The following is a 14,524-nucleotide window of genomic DNA, read 5'->3' on the forward strand; positions in this document are numbered from 1 at the left end:
CCTGAGTGCTTGGAGTGTGGCGGTCGCCTATAGAAAAAAAATTAATTGTTCTGAGGTAGAAATATTTCTTTTTTTTACATTAAATACTGAAAAATTATTTATAAATTACGTTAATTTGTCAACATTAGGTAAAATTTAAATTAAAAACAGTATTCAATAGTAATCGTAAAGGTAATGAGACTTTCGATTACTACAACTGTAAATTTTGAAATATTTTTATTTTTTATAAAAAATTAAATTTATAATTTCCGAAGGTTTACATGAAATAATATGTAAATCTCAAAAATAACGCAGAATATGTTAGTTTTACTATGATTTAAAATTTTATATTTCAATTTTTTTTTTTTTTTTTATAAAGCTGTCTATAAGGTATAATTTCGAAGTCAAGCACGGGTTTTTTTTTGTGACGCGTACTGTATTTCTGTATTTTCTGATATTTCTGATGTTCCTAATGATAATAAAAACTTAAGACTTATCTTATTCAGTTACGGTTTGAAATTGCATTTTATTTTAAAGTTAATATTAAAAAAATTGCAAGGAAAAACCCCTTTTTAAAATCTTTTTTTAACCTGAATCACTTTACATCATACATAATCGTCAAAAAATGTTATAAGAATTTACTCTAAAAATTTTTAACTATTAGACTTGCTAGTCTCAATATCCATGATTTAACGCGATGATATTTGGTCCAATGGTTTCATTTATTCTATCGTTTTCCAAGAAATAGCCATTTTACTCATAAATAGGTAATTTTAGATAATTTAATAAAACAACGTGATATGTTCGTTTTCATGAGATAGTAAAAAAAAAATTGTATTGATTATTTACCTGTTTACTAAAATATAGCTGTTCCCGTTCGCCGTAGAAATAAAAAATTGTTTTTTACATAAAATTTGTTTCAACTTAAAGTCTGGCCTATTGATATATTATTAAAAATTGATGAGCTGATAAAATATATAACTTAAAATATAAAAATCAGACCGCACAAAAGTGGTCCTTGTTTTTGAACATCCGCTTGCAAAAGGAAAAAAATCGAATTCGCAAAAACAAATCGGAAAATTTTTGGAGCGTTTTTCATAAGACTGATATATAGCCACCCGCCCGTGGATGTGGACCACATTTTACATTCTATTACAAAACAAAATCAAAAGTTTCGTAGCTAGAAAATTCACGAATGCATTCGTACTGTAGGGATATATATATATAAATTTATCAAAGTTTGGAAAAATTATTAAAATGAAAGAATTTACTTTCCAGTCTAGCGCTACAGCTGTAGAAGAAAAAACTGTAATCGGTCCAATTTGGGCATATGCGTTTTTCACCGGATCTTGACGTTTTGACACTTAAAGGACCCAAAAACCAAAAAAAAACGGATTGGAATTTTCCGGATGCTCGTATGTACGTGATGTATGTTTGTTTGGTATTTCACACCTTATATCTCCAGAACTACTGAGGCTATTTTGACCAAACTTGGTCAGATTACTTATTTAGATGGGACATTGATGCCTTTCAATTTTCAACTATAAAAGGTTAAGGGGTGAGGCTGTACAGCAAGGTCACCGTCAGTATCTCAAGATTTCGCCTCATTAAGGTCTTACGTTTCTTAGGCACAATTATTAACAATTAAAAAATAATAATATTTGCAAAAAAAAACTTTTTTCAAAATCGCACCCCCTCACCCGCCAAAAAATGCTTTAAACTAGAGGCCAAGTTGGTATACTGCGTCAACAGTATCCCCTGTCACCACAAGGAACGATGGTATAGTACTGACGTACAAAAAATATTATATCTAAATAAAATTATAAATCAAGTTGTGTGTAGGCCGTGCATGAGAACCCACCGGGTTGGTCTAGTGGTGAACGCGTCCTCGCAAATCAGCTAATTTAGAAGTCGAGAATTCTAAGGTTCAAATCCTAGTAAAGGCAGTTACTTTTATACGGATTTGAATATTAGATCGTGGATACCGGTGTTCTTTGGTATTTGGATTTCAGTTAAGCATAAATTTCATAAATAATCGAACTGAGACTGAACAAGACTACACTTCATTTACACTCATACATATCACCATCTGAAGTAATTCTGACGGTGGTTTCGGAGGGTAAACAGAAAAAAAAGCCGGGCATCAGAAAAAAGCCATGTGATGGGTAAGTCATATAATTTTGTCAGCTTTTTTTTACACCATCTAAAATTTAAATAGAAGCTAAATTCGCTTTAATTCAGAGAATATTAGGTTAGAAATTAACTCGTAATTGCACGATTAAAATATTTCTAATGTTTACGTTTTGTAGTAATATTAAAAAGAATTGTTAATAATGAAAACATTTGTATAATTTAATTTTATATCTGGGTTAATCATCGCACATTACAAGAAGTGCAATTTTTAAAACATTGCGTTATAAATTACGAAATTAAATAATACTGAAGCAAATTCAGACGTTTTTAAAAGGATAAGATGAATTTAAAAACTTTTGACTAGAAATTTATCTCGTCAGGTTAAACTCTTTCATAAATTAAGGATTAATTATCACCTTTTTAGCTTAATGGTAGTAAATTCAACTTTCAATTTTGACTAGAAATTTATCTCGTCAGGTTAAACTCTTTCAAAAATTAAGGATTAATTATCACCTTTTTAGCTTAATGGTAGTAAATTCAACTTTCAATCTTAAGGTTCTGGACTCGAATCACCTAAGTAATTAGGTAGTTAACCTAAGTACTTTTCATTCGAAAAACAATATTAGGTATCACATTCTCCTGTACAATCCTTGAGATTTAATGTTATAAAAAACCTAAACTCAAACAATGTCTTTTGAACTACTTTGTAACAAGTACAAAATAGAATAAAAGAATGTACTTTGTACTTGTTCTTGTAGATTAAAGAATGAAGACATCTAAACAAACAAAAAATATCCAATTAAGTATGATATAAAATATTAAGGTCAACAAAATTTATATGAATCCGATGGCTCTATTTTATATCTAAAATATGAATATTTATAATCTCGACGATATTAAAACTTTAATCAGACATTATAAGAGAAAATTAAAGTTTATAAATACACTGAGTAAATAATTTAAAAAGAAAAAGTACGCAGCTAAATGTTTTATAAAAATAACTTAATATTATTTGTTTAAAGAATGTAAATGGATAGAAATATTTGCTCTCTTTATTATAATATGAAATGAAAACTCTACATTACTAAAAATGTTATATAACATTTTATTTTCTAGTTAAACCATTTTAAGATAAGAAATAAAACAAGAGCATTTCCACTTTATATAAATTCTTTAAAAGACAAAAAATGAGTTTGTTGAAAAAGATAATCCATATTAAGAAAGAAAAAGCTTCATTATATTCTTTCTCAGGAAAATAAACATTAATGATAAGTAAACATACAGCACATTATTTGTCATTTGTATGTAGAGTGTAGTGAACAGCCTAAATGTATATAAGAGCTAGAGAGTTGAAACATTTATGTACAGAGTGTTAATAAAATGATGGGCTCGCTATACTTTTTCAGATTCTACTTGTAAAACCGAACAAAAAAATATCTTTAGGCAAAAAGGGAATTTCTCTTTCGTTCTCCCTCTGCCCGCCATTTTTTTATTTTTGTATAAAAATGTATATCTCAGGTTCAGATAGATGAATCACATTAATATTTGGTGTGCGTCATAGTTTTATAAAATTAGCAAAAAATCAGGACTTAAATAGCTTTGCAAATTACAAAATGGCGGCCATGTTTATTTTTCAATCCCTTATATCTCCATAAATATTAGTTTTATCAAAATTTACGTTATTTGCTAATTAATTAAACCTTTTATGTTGAACAAAATTACATTTAATTTTTTTTTTAAATCGGTTAACAAATAATAGTCGAGTTATGGGAGAAAATTGATGTTGTAATTTTGTGTAATAATTACGAGGTCTATTATTGTGAGAAAATTATTACTTAATTTAATACTAATTTACAATACTAGAATTAACAATAAGTAAAAACAATTAATATTTAATCGAATTGAACGTAAAGTGAAGGACATATAAAGAGACTCAAAATTACAAAATCAATTTTCTGCCATAACTCGGCTATTTATTAACGGATTTTAAAAGGTAAAATGGCATTTAGTTCAAAATAAAAGGCTTAATATTTTAGCAAAAACGTAAATTTTGATAAAACTAATATTTATGAAGATATAACGGATTGAAAAATAAAATGGCCACCATTTTGTAATTTGCGAAGGAAATTTAAGACCTGATTTTTTTTCTTAATTTTAAAACTTTATTACCAAGACGCTTATCAAAAATTAATATGATTCGTCAACCCAAACTTGGGATATAAATTTTTATATAAAAATAACAAAATGACGGCCAGGGAAGAACGAAGGAGGAATTGCCATTTTTCCTAAGGATGATTTTTTGTTTAGTTTTATAAGTAGAATCTGAAAAAGTATAGCCAGCCCACCATCTAAGAAACACTATGTATAATGCATTATTTCAAAAACAAAAAATTAATGCTTAATTCGTTGCTTTCTATTTCTGACCCATTCTCCGGTCTTATTTTCAAATTGGGCACATTTCCTATATTAGTATTATAATAGTAACGATTTAACTTTACTTATATTCACTAATATGGCGGCCAAAAAAAGGCTATATCCTACAAAATTTTATCGAACGGGTCATTTCGATGTTACTTTGGCGCCACATGAATTTATATAAATTGGAGTCTAGCGTAGATGTTGATGTACAAACTTTTTGCAATTCCGTCTATTTGCAACTGTCTATAAACTGTATTTGTAAGCGCTTCGGAGTTTGATAAGTAAAATTGTAACTTTGTACATAAGTCACATCATTGTGACCCTATCAATAATCAGAAATTATGTTCATCCCAGGTCTAATACAATCCTTTATAACATTTACTAACATGTCTTTCATTCGATCGGGGACCGCATATACGAAAAGTTCTTTTGTTTCTTTGAAAATTCCCGCCGATATATACTACTCATAATAAACCATCCCCGTATTATATTTTCATCTTGAAAAAAGAAATTCCTCTATTCCACGTTCAGACTATTCCCGCTTTTTATTACTTTGAACTGATGAAATAGTTTACCATAAAAGCTTACAAAGACGCTTGTACATGGAAATATGAAGATGGAAATTTGTAGGGCGTGACAAATGCCATGCCTGACCGGGATTCGAACCCGAGATCTCTGAATGAAAGACCAAGAGAAACTAATACACTGGAAAGGAAATTATTGGCTAAAGACTGACTAATTATTGACCAAATAGGGTACAGAAATCTAATATTATTTTAGAATTATAAATTAATTAGAAATTTTTTTTTGAGCAAGTTTTAAATCGTAAAAACTCTAAATAATTATTTTCGTTACGTAATTTTCAAACGATAATTTTCTTCATGTAATTATCTCCCATTCTAAACCAAATTATTTTAACATTAAAATTAATTTAAAGATATTTCTATGGTGTTCAACCACCACAGAAGTATCTCTATTTCGTTCATCCATCCTGTCTTTCTTGAAATAAAATTTCAACTTGTCCTAATCAACATAAGAAGAGGGATCAGTCTGAATGGAAGATTAATTGTTTTTCAGAAGATTTAAGATAACTTTTGCTTTCGACTTGGACTATCCAAAGCGAAATTGTATATTTTTTTTGGGGTAAAAGTTGTTTTTATTATTTCATTTTATAATATAACCAACTTTTTGAAATATTATTTTTATTAATTATTAACATAAATTTTTGTTTCATAATTTTTATTTTTGTATTCATATTTATTTAACCAATTCCTCTAAGTTTACTAATAAATATTTAATAATCAAAATACTGATGTATTTTATTATTTATAAATAATTCACGACCGATTTTTAAAAAATGGTTCTACAAAAAGATTTTTATAAGAAAAGGTTTTTTAATAACTCGATAACAAAAATTTATTAAGGTTTTTTGGAATTTATTAGCGTAAAAATTTTAGTTTACGATATTAGTGTGAAATATAATTTTTAAACTAAGATAAACAAAAAAATAAAAATTACTCTTTCCATATATTACTAAGACTAAACAATCATAGTACAGAATTATTTGTGTTGAAATATCTGTTTACATACGAGTATAATACGTAATAATAATAAGTATAATTAATAAAAGAACGGGTAATTACTCACTCAACATTCATCCTGCGAGAATCAACTTTTGTGTAACCTCAGGAAGGATAAAAAAGGCGTACAAATTTCAAAAAATCTCTCTTCCCTAGAAAAACAGAAATATGACTAAATAAAGAAAAACAATACAAAATTAAGTAGTCTTTTAACATTTTAAATTCCTTTTGGAAATAAATTTAATAAATAACAAGGCAAACTATAATAACATCTATAAATAATAAAAAAACAATGATGTCAATAAACCGGTAATAGTATTTAATTGTTAAAAATTTAATACAGTAATAAAAAAATTATAATAATTCCTAGGAAGATTTATAAATATAACACAATTACCTAATATTTTATGAATTACGTTATCTATAAATTTTGGTTAACTTTCTTTTTAACGTAAAAAAATCTTACGTCAGCATTATAATACTTGTATAAAATATACTGAAATATGTGTACAGTATTAAAAAGAAAAAATCGTTGAGTTATTTCATAATGGATTAGACAGTCATTTTAACGACTTCAAGCTACCGTTTAAAGAATATTTCTTATAACCTGATTTTGTATTATATTCATATTAAAAAATTATAAAAAAAAAGAAAAACAATATTTCATTTAAATATCTATACCTTTTTAAAAAATAAATACGAAATAAATTTACCAGTTATTCTTAATCCACAAAATTTATTTAATAATTTTATAAGTAATAATAACAATCTTTTCAGTATTAGATTGCGAAGTTAGTCTACATAAACTTTCAAATAAATATTTAAATTGTTTAAAAATTAAATATTTTATCACCATATAAATTAAAATATACATATATAATAAATATACATTATATATAATGTATATATTATCTATCATACTATATACCAATTTTAACCATTTCATTCTTAACAAGACCACAAATACTCAAGAAATGTCAAAATACAGTGTAACAATTGATCCCCGATAACTACAAATTATACAACAATTTCCACCAATAAATGTATATATTCATACAATATATACTTTAAAAAAATTAAAAGGAAATGAAGTTTGTAAATAAATGAAAATAATATCATATTAACAGTGAAATACAAGAATATTAAGGTTTACAATACATCCGAGAGTAAATACAACGTTTCAGTTCAAAGTACGAACTGGGACTTAACAACCACGTGAATCACTTAGCTTTCAAAAACTTCCTAAACAACGGGGATGACGTTAGAGGATTAAACCGTCTCTAACTTCAGCTGTGAGTGCTGTGCATTATCTCTACGTTTTTTATTTTCAAATTGATTATACAGTTTTCTTTTTATTTTTCTTCTCATTGTTTCATGTTTTTTCTAACTATTTATGAGTGCTTTTATTTAGCTTTCTTCAATTCTACTGTTAGGTGTTAAATGTTCATAATTACTTAGTTTATGTGCTGATTGCTACAAAAGTTCTTTGTTAAACTAGTGTATAATTTTTGAGAAGTTTCCCCTGGAATTTCTTATCGTGTAATTTGGCATGTGACCTAATCTACTCACGGTTAATTGAGGAAAACATTTTTTAACGTATATAGTTGGAGTGTAGCTTTATATGTAAGTGAAATTTGGATGGTTGGCGTACCTGAGAAGAAAAGATTAAAAGCTTGTGAAATGGTGCTATAGAAGAATGTTAAAAATCGGGTGGGTGGGTAAAGTGACAAATGAAGAGGTGTTGCGGCAAATTGATGAAGAAAGAAGCATTTGGAAAAATGTAGTTAAAAGAAGAGACAGACTTATCATCGGTCACATTAGTATGTGCTATATTGGAGGAACAGGTAGACTGGACAAATTGCGCAGGCAGGCAACGTTTGGAATATGTAAAACAAATTGTTAGGGATGTAGGATGATGTAAGGGATATACCGAAATAAAACGACTGGCACTAAGTAAGGAATATTGGAGAGCTGCATCAAACCAGTCAAATGACTGAACACAAAAAAAATATGTAATTGAAACCGAATGTAAATACCAAACTTTATTTAAAACATATAAATACAAGGTGTCCCATATAAAACGCAACCCATCAATCACTCATCAATGAAATTTCAAAAGTCAAGCTTACTCCCCTACTCGTTAAAGAAATGGACTCGTCCAACATCTGAACATCGCGGCGACGCAGTAGAACACTACCGATAGTAACAAAAATACAATCATAACGTTCAGTGTATTGCTAGAGACAAGATGGTGTTTTCGCTAGATGAACGTGTTTTCATTGTTGAGTCGTACTTCAGTACGAAATCAACGGTTGCAGTGCAAGATTTGTTTCGCCATAAGTACCCAGATAAACCAGCTCCTAACAAAACATCAGTATTAAGGTTAGTTGCAAAATTTAGAGAGACCGGTTCTGTTAATAACAAGGAACACAAAAGATCTGCATCAATGTTGAATACAGATACAGTCACTGAAATTAAAGACCGATTACTCGCCTCGCCAAATAAATCGATCAGACGTTTGTGTGCTGAAATTAATTTGTATATATCTAATAATAAATTTACTAAACAATTTTATAAATCGGTTTCTACAGTGTTCCTAAAGGTTCTGGTAATATTTCAACAGCTGGTGCCGTAAATATTACCTCATGTAAAAATTAATATCCCGTTATAATAACCGGGTGTTTTTTTTAGAGTGATAGAATTTTTGATAGAGATAGCTGTCATTTGTTTTGATGACATTTTGTTTTGTCATTTTAGATCAGTGAGCATTGGCAAATGATTATGGAATAACTGACGCCATAACAACGTTTACAAATTATGGAAATATATTTCCATAATCAATGTTCTGTTTACAAAACTTATAGAAAACTTCGTAATTTTTATGGTGCACATATTCGTCCATCAGAGTAACTTATTCGTCGAACTATTGATAAATTTCGAAAAAAACATTTACTCTACTCAATGAAAATGCAACATGACAAAGATCTGAACGTACAGACGAAAATATCGGTGTTGGCAGCGACAGTGTTGAAGATAACGGTATGTCTATTCGTCGCCGATCTCAACAATTTGGACTTTGTCCATCCACTATACGGAAAAACTTTACTTAAAGATCTTGGTCTACACCCATACAAGATGTAATTGGTGCAAGAAAGATTTTGTTTAGTGACGAAGCGCATTTCTGGTTAAAGATTATGTCGACGAGCACAATTACCGTATATGGAGTAAGACAAAGCCTCAGGAAATTTACGACTTCTGAAAAATGTACTGTATGGTGTGGGTTACATGGTGGAGACATCGTAGGTTCTTATTTCTTTAAAAATGAACCCGGAGTGCATGTTACTATCAATGGTGGGTGATCTTTACAGATCAATTATCAGTGATTATTTGTTCTCAAATTTGCATATCATCGAACTACAACAGTTATGGTATCAACAGGATTGTGCCCAACCTTATACTGCTACCGAAACAATAAATTTATTGAAACAACAATTTACCGACAAAATTATTTCACGAAATGGTCCAGTGAATTGGTCTCCAACATCATGTGACCTAACGCCAGCGGATTATTTTCTTTGGGGATACGTGAAGTCTCTGGTTTATCCTGATAACCCAGCAACAATTGACGCTTTGGAAGCAAACATAATTCGTGTTAACGAAATACGTCCCCTGTTACTTGAAAAAGTGGTTCAAATTTGACTGATCGAATCCGGTTCATCAAAGCTAGTCGTGGTAGACATAAACCGGAAGTTAATTAAAAAAATTAAATGTCAGAAACGTATCTTTCAGATAAAAATAAAATTGACTTTAAACTTACCATTTTATGTGTTTTATTTCAATTCAAACTTCTATCACTCTAAAAAAAATCACCGAATCCCCTTTTATTGTCACTCTTTTATTGTACCCCACAATAAAAGGAGTTAACATACTAAATATTATCTGACAAAACTAATATTTATGAAATTATTAATGACTGTATAATTTAAATAGCCGCATTTTACACGCCCAAAACGATTAACACATCAGCGTATTCCTCTATTGTAACTACGGCATTACTTCAACAGTACACCGATCACGTTCAAACTAAAATTCACAGAAAACCTTCGCTAACAACAGCACAGTTCACAGTACCCGATATACTTAACATAACTTACAAAATGATTTAAACACTAATACAGTATTGAGCATTGTTGATCTTCTGCTGTTATTTTTTGCTGACTCTGAATTGATAATTTTTCAGATAATTTATTATATTTCTGTCATAAATAAAAAAATTATATAAGTAATTTTTATTTTACAATTGTTGTCTAATTTCCAGTTTTTTAAAAATGTTTTTTAACAGTAAATTTTGTTCTTACAAATCTTTCCCATCACTAAAAAGCAATTTGGTTTTTATTTACATTACAGAAGTAATGTTTTCACAAATGTAGTACTGTACTGTTTTTAACAAAATTCGAATCTTCCATTGTTTTATTCAACTTATCTTTACAATTTTGTTCAGAATTAAATTCTCCACAACTTTTGTTTAAAAGTTGAAAGTCTGTGAGCCATAACTCGCAAACGAAGCATTTTAGCACATATTTTTATACGAACTTTTTCCATTATTTGCTCCCCCCTCACACACTCTCTCTCTCTCTCTCTCTCTCTCTCTCTCTCTCTGTGTGTGTGTGTGTGTGTGTGTGTGTGTGTGTGTGTGTGAGTGTGTGTGAGTGTGTGTGTGTATTCATTAAAATATTTAAATACAATCTTATAATATTGAAAAAACACGATTTGACAGAGTGAGATATGGCATTTATCTAATGAAATTTTTGTTTATTTTGATGCCCTTATTGAGTATATATACAAATTGTTCCGACAGGATATTGTGGAGCAACCCATTTGTAATTGCTTCTCATATTGACTCACCAAGTGGAGACTAGCCACTTGATGCATCTATCATTGTTACATATTTATTGTCACAAAAAAGCAACTTTAAGAATAAACTGGAAGAGCTTGATTTTAAAGGAATGTACACCGTACATCATCGCAACTTTTAAAGATAATCGAAAGAGATCTCGAAAAAAGTCATACCATTTTTCAAATCTACCATTTTTTTTGTAGAAAATTTAATTTCAAATTCTGAACGTGGTCTTCAAATTCGATTTAACCATAATAAAGTTGAATATTGGCAAGGAACATAATCTAGTTTTTTCCGTAAGCCATTAGAATGGCCACCACCTTGAAACGGTGTAACATTTGATAACGGAAAAAATTCTATTCTTTCCAGATGTATAAACTATTTTCATGCAAAATTTCAGCTTAATCCAATTGTGGTTAAATACATTCGAGTGAACGAGTTACAGACTCACAGGAACTGCTACATATATATATATATATATAGCAGTTCCTGTATATATATATATATATATATATATAAATACATCAGATTCATACAGAAATGTTGTTTAATATACAGAATTTAATGTAACAATGTCTGTATACTTGGTGCCTGATTATATTTGTTGTAATTAAAATGGCATTACAAAGCTAAAAGATAAAAGCATTAGATTTAAACAAAAGACAGACAAACGACAAAATACAACGAAGTTGTATTACGGATGAAGTTGTATTACGGATGTATTACGTTGTTTACGGATGAAGAAAAGAAAGCAAGATCTGAACGGATGAAGAAATACTGGGCAACTCGGAAGAGTAAAATAACACTCTTTTCTCAGAAAAGATCCAACTAAAATTGACTTAAGTGGTCCCATGTTGGCCGTAAAAGCATAATAATAATAATAATAATAATAATAAAATGGCATTATCAATCAATATTGTCATTGATTATATAATAATACCTCTCAAACCAAGTTTTAATTACACGTCATTTTAAAAAAATTATTGATTTATTTTTTAAAATTAAAATCTTTATTAACTCCATGTTCAAAGAGGCTTCTGTTTAGATTTATAAAAATTAATTACTTCAAAGTTACAGTACAATGTAATCATCTCAAATCGAGTATATGGAGTTTACAAGATGGTACTGCGCCAGGTGATATGGCCAAGTAATATTGTAGGGGAGAGAACAGCGTGAATTGGAATCAGAATAAGATAACTGGTAGTTCACTCTTACTCAGGCTCCTCCACCAATCCCCACCACCATTTTAAGCTAAAGGAACCCTTTTTCATACAGTGTTACCAACTTATGCCAGTCGCATACCCTTCTCTGAGCTATATAAATAGTACAATATTACCAAATAGATATAACAAGGCTAGATTATAGAATATTCTTATTATTACAATTTAATAAACTTTCTTTTTTTAATTAGTTATTTTGACACTTCTTAACAATAATTTTCTGTTCAGTGATAATCTTATATAATAGATATTTATAAAATCCCAATGAAGTGTAAGTTGCATAAAACAATCATAATTTTAACTTTCCCGGCTACCTCTATTGTTACAGTTATAAAGAAAAACCAAACAAATCTGTACAAAATTTCGATAACGCGTTTTTTTGTTGCAAATTTCGTTGATTTATGACCTCTTGAACCCAAAACAAAGATATAGAAATTTACGAAAATGTATAAACGTTCATGAATTGGCCTGTATCTCCGGAATATTTAAATATAAGTTCTTCGAAAATGGCTCAACAAATTTTTGTAAATTATATGAGGTATAAAATTATGGGAAAATTAAAAAAGGAGTGGATGAGTAGTTTTCGTGCTTCTATTAAAATTTTAGTATAGTTATTACAGAAAATTGAGTTTCAGTAAAATGAAAATACTTATTGTGATATTTAAATCACAAAATGTTTAGTCGATCACTGTTAAAGGAGTTTTACACGACATTATTTCTAAGCAGTTTTAACCTCATAAACCGTTTACTAAAGAAAACAGTTTTTACCGCTTTTTTTAATCCTCCCAACGTTTATGAAGTTGAATAAATCATATTCACTGTAAAATATTTAATTGGAAGGAATGAAAGTTATTGAAAAATAGTTCTAAGTAGGTAAGCAATAAGGATGAAATATAATTTTATTCACATAAATTTCTGCGCATATGAATATATGATCACTTCAATATAGGTTATGTATGACACGTGAAAGCTTTATCGAGTATTTATAATATAGAATATTTAAGATCATAGAGAATATCTAATAATATGCTTGTGTGTACGCGTTCGCACGCGCATTTATACAGAATATATGCAGAGAATCAATAGAATATATAGAATTAAGTTGGTAGTAAGAAATGAAGAAATTCTTTCCTAAAAAGAATGCACAAAAAAAGTTTAAAAAGTCGTCAAGCGTAAGAAAAGTATTTTAATAAGGAAACTATTGAACTGTTCCAAATTACTTGCTAAATAAATTGCCGTAGTCAAAAGTATATTCGCTGGGAGGAAGGGAAATAAAAAGGATGTAAAGTAATATTAATGAGTAATCCAAAACGTATGAAGATATTTATGGAAAAGTTAAAAATTATTTTATCCTGTATTTTATGTTACAATGGAATAAAACTATATTAATCTATTTCATTTCACAGATTTTAATAACAAAAAAAAAATTATAATCTTGCGCCCAAATAATAAAGAAAGATACTTTACTTCCTTGTACGAAGTAAAGGAAGTATTGTGATCGCGAAAAATTTCGGTTTTCAGATTTCAACGGAAATAATGAAACTATTTTCACTAGTTTCGGCATGACGTCTGCATGTACGTATGTATCTCGCTTAATCCAAAAACGATTAGACGTAGGATGTTAAAATTTCGGATTTAGGACTGTTGTAACATCTAGTTGTGCACGCTTCCCCTTTTAACTGCCATCGAATGAACCAAAAGTCTCCAGAAAGCTCAAAATCCAAAAAATCAGAATTTTGGATTTTTTCTTACTGTAGTAATAAGGTCTCATTGAGAACTTTTCAACGATACAACATAAGTGTTACTACTAATTTTCATTGGTTCCAGAGTTATAGCCAAATTAAATTTTAATTAATGAATTATTTGGATCTTACAAAGCGAAGGTAGAACAGTTTAAATCAGGCTTCATCTCTTTTTTTTTAACTTATTTTTTAATTTAAATACATTGATTTATTAATAAAATTAATAACCTGATTGTAAAAAAAAATACGATAATAATAAATCAATAATAACAATAAAAAAAAATATGGAAAAATATCATAATTTATTATTGAAATAAAATTTTATGTACTTTTCACTTTAAAAAAATCTGTATATGTTATTTAACAGGCGTACAAGGAGGTCATGTAGTGTCCACATCAGATTTTTTTGTATGCATGCTCACTTTTAAGAATTAACAAAAATATTACAGAAATATATAAATGTAACCAAATCAGATAATTTTAAATATGAATCTCTTGTATCATTATGATCAGTGATTTTTCTTCTTATGTCTGAGAACTGGTGACTCGATTCAT

Source organism: Lycorma delicatula, chromosome 10 (assembly GCF_047948215.1).
Source record: "Lycorma delicatula isolate Av1 chromosome 10, ASM4794821v1, whole genome shotgun sequence".
NCBI classification, from domain to species: Eukaryota; Metazoa; Arthropoda; class Insecta; order Hemiptera; family Fulgoridae; genus Lycorma; species Lycorma delicatula.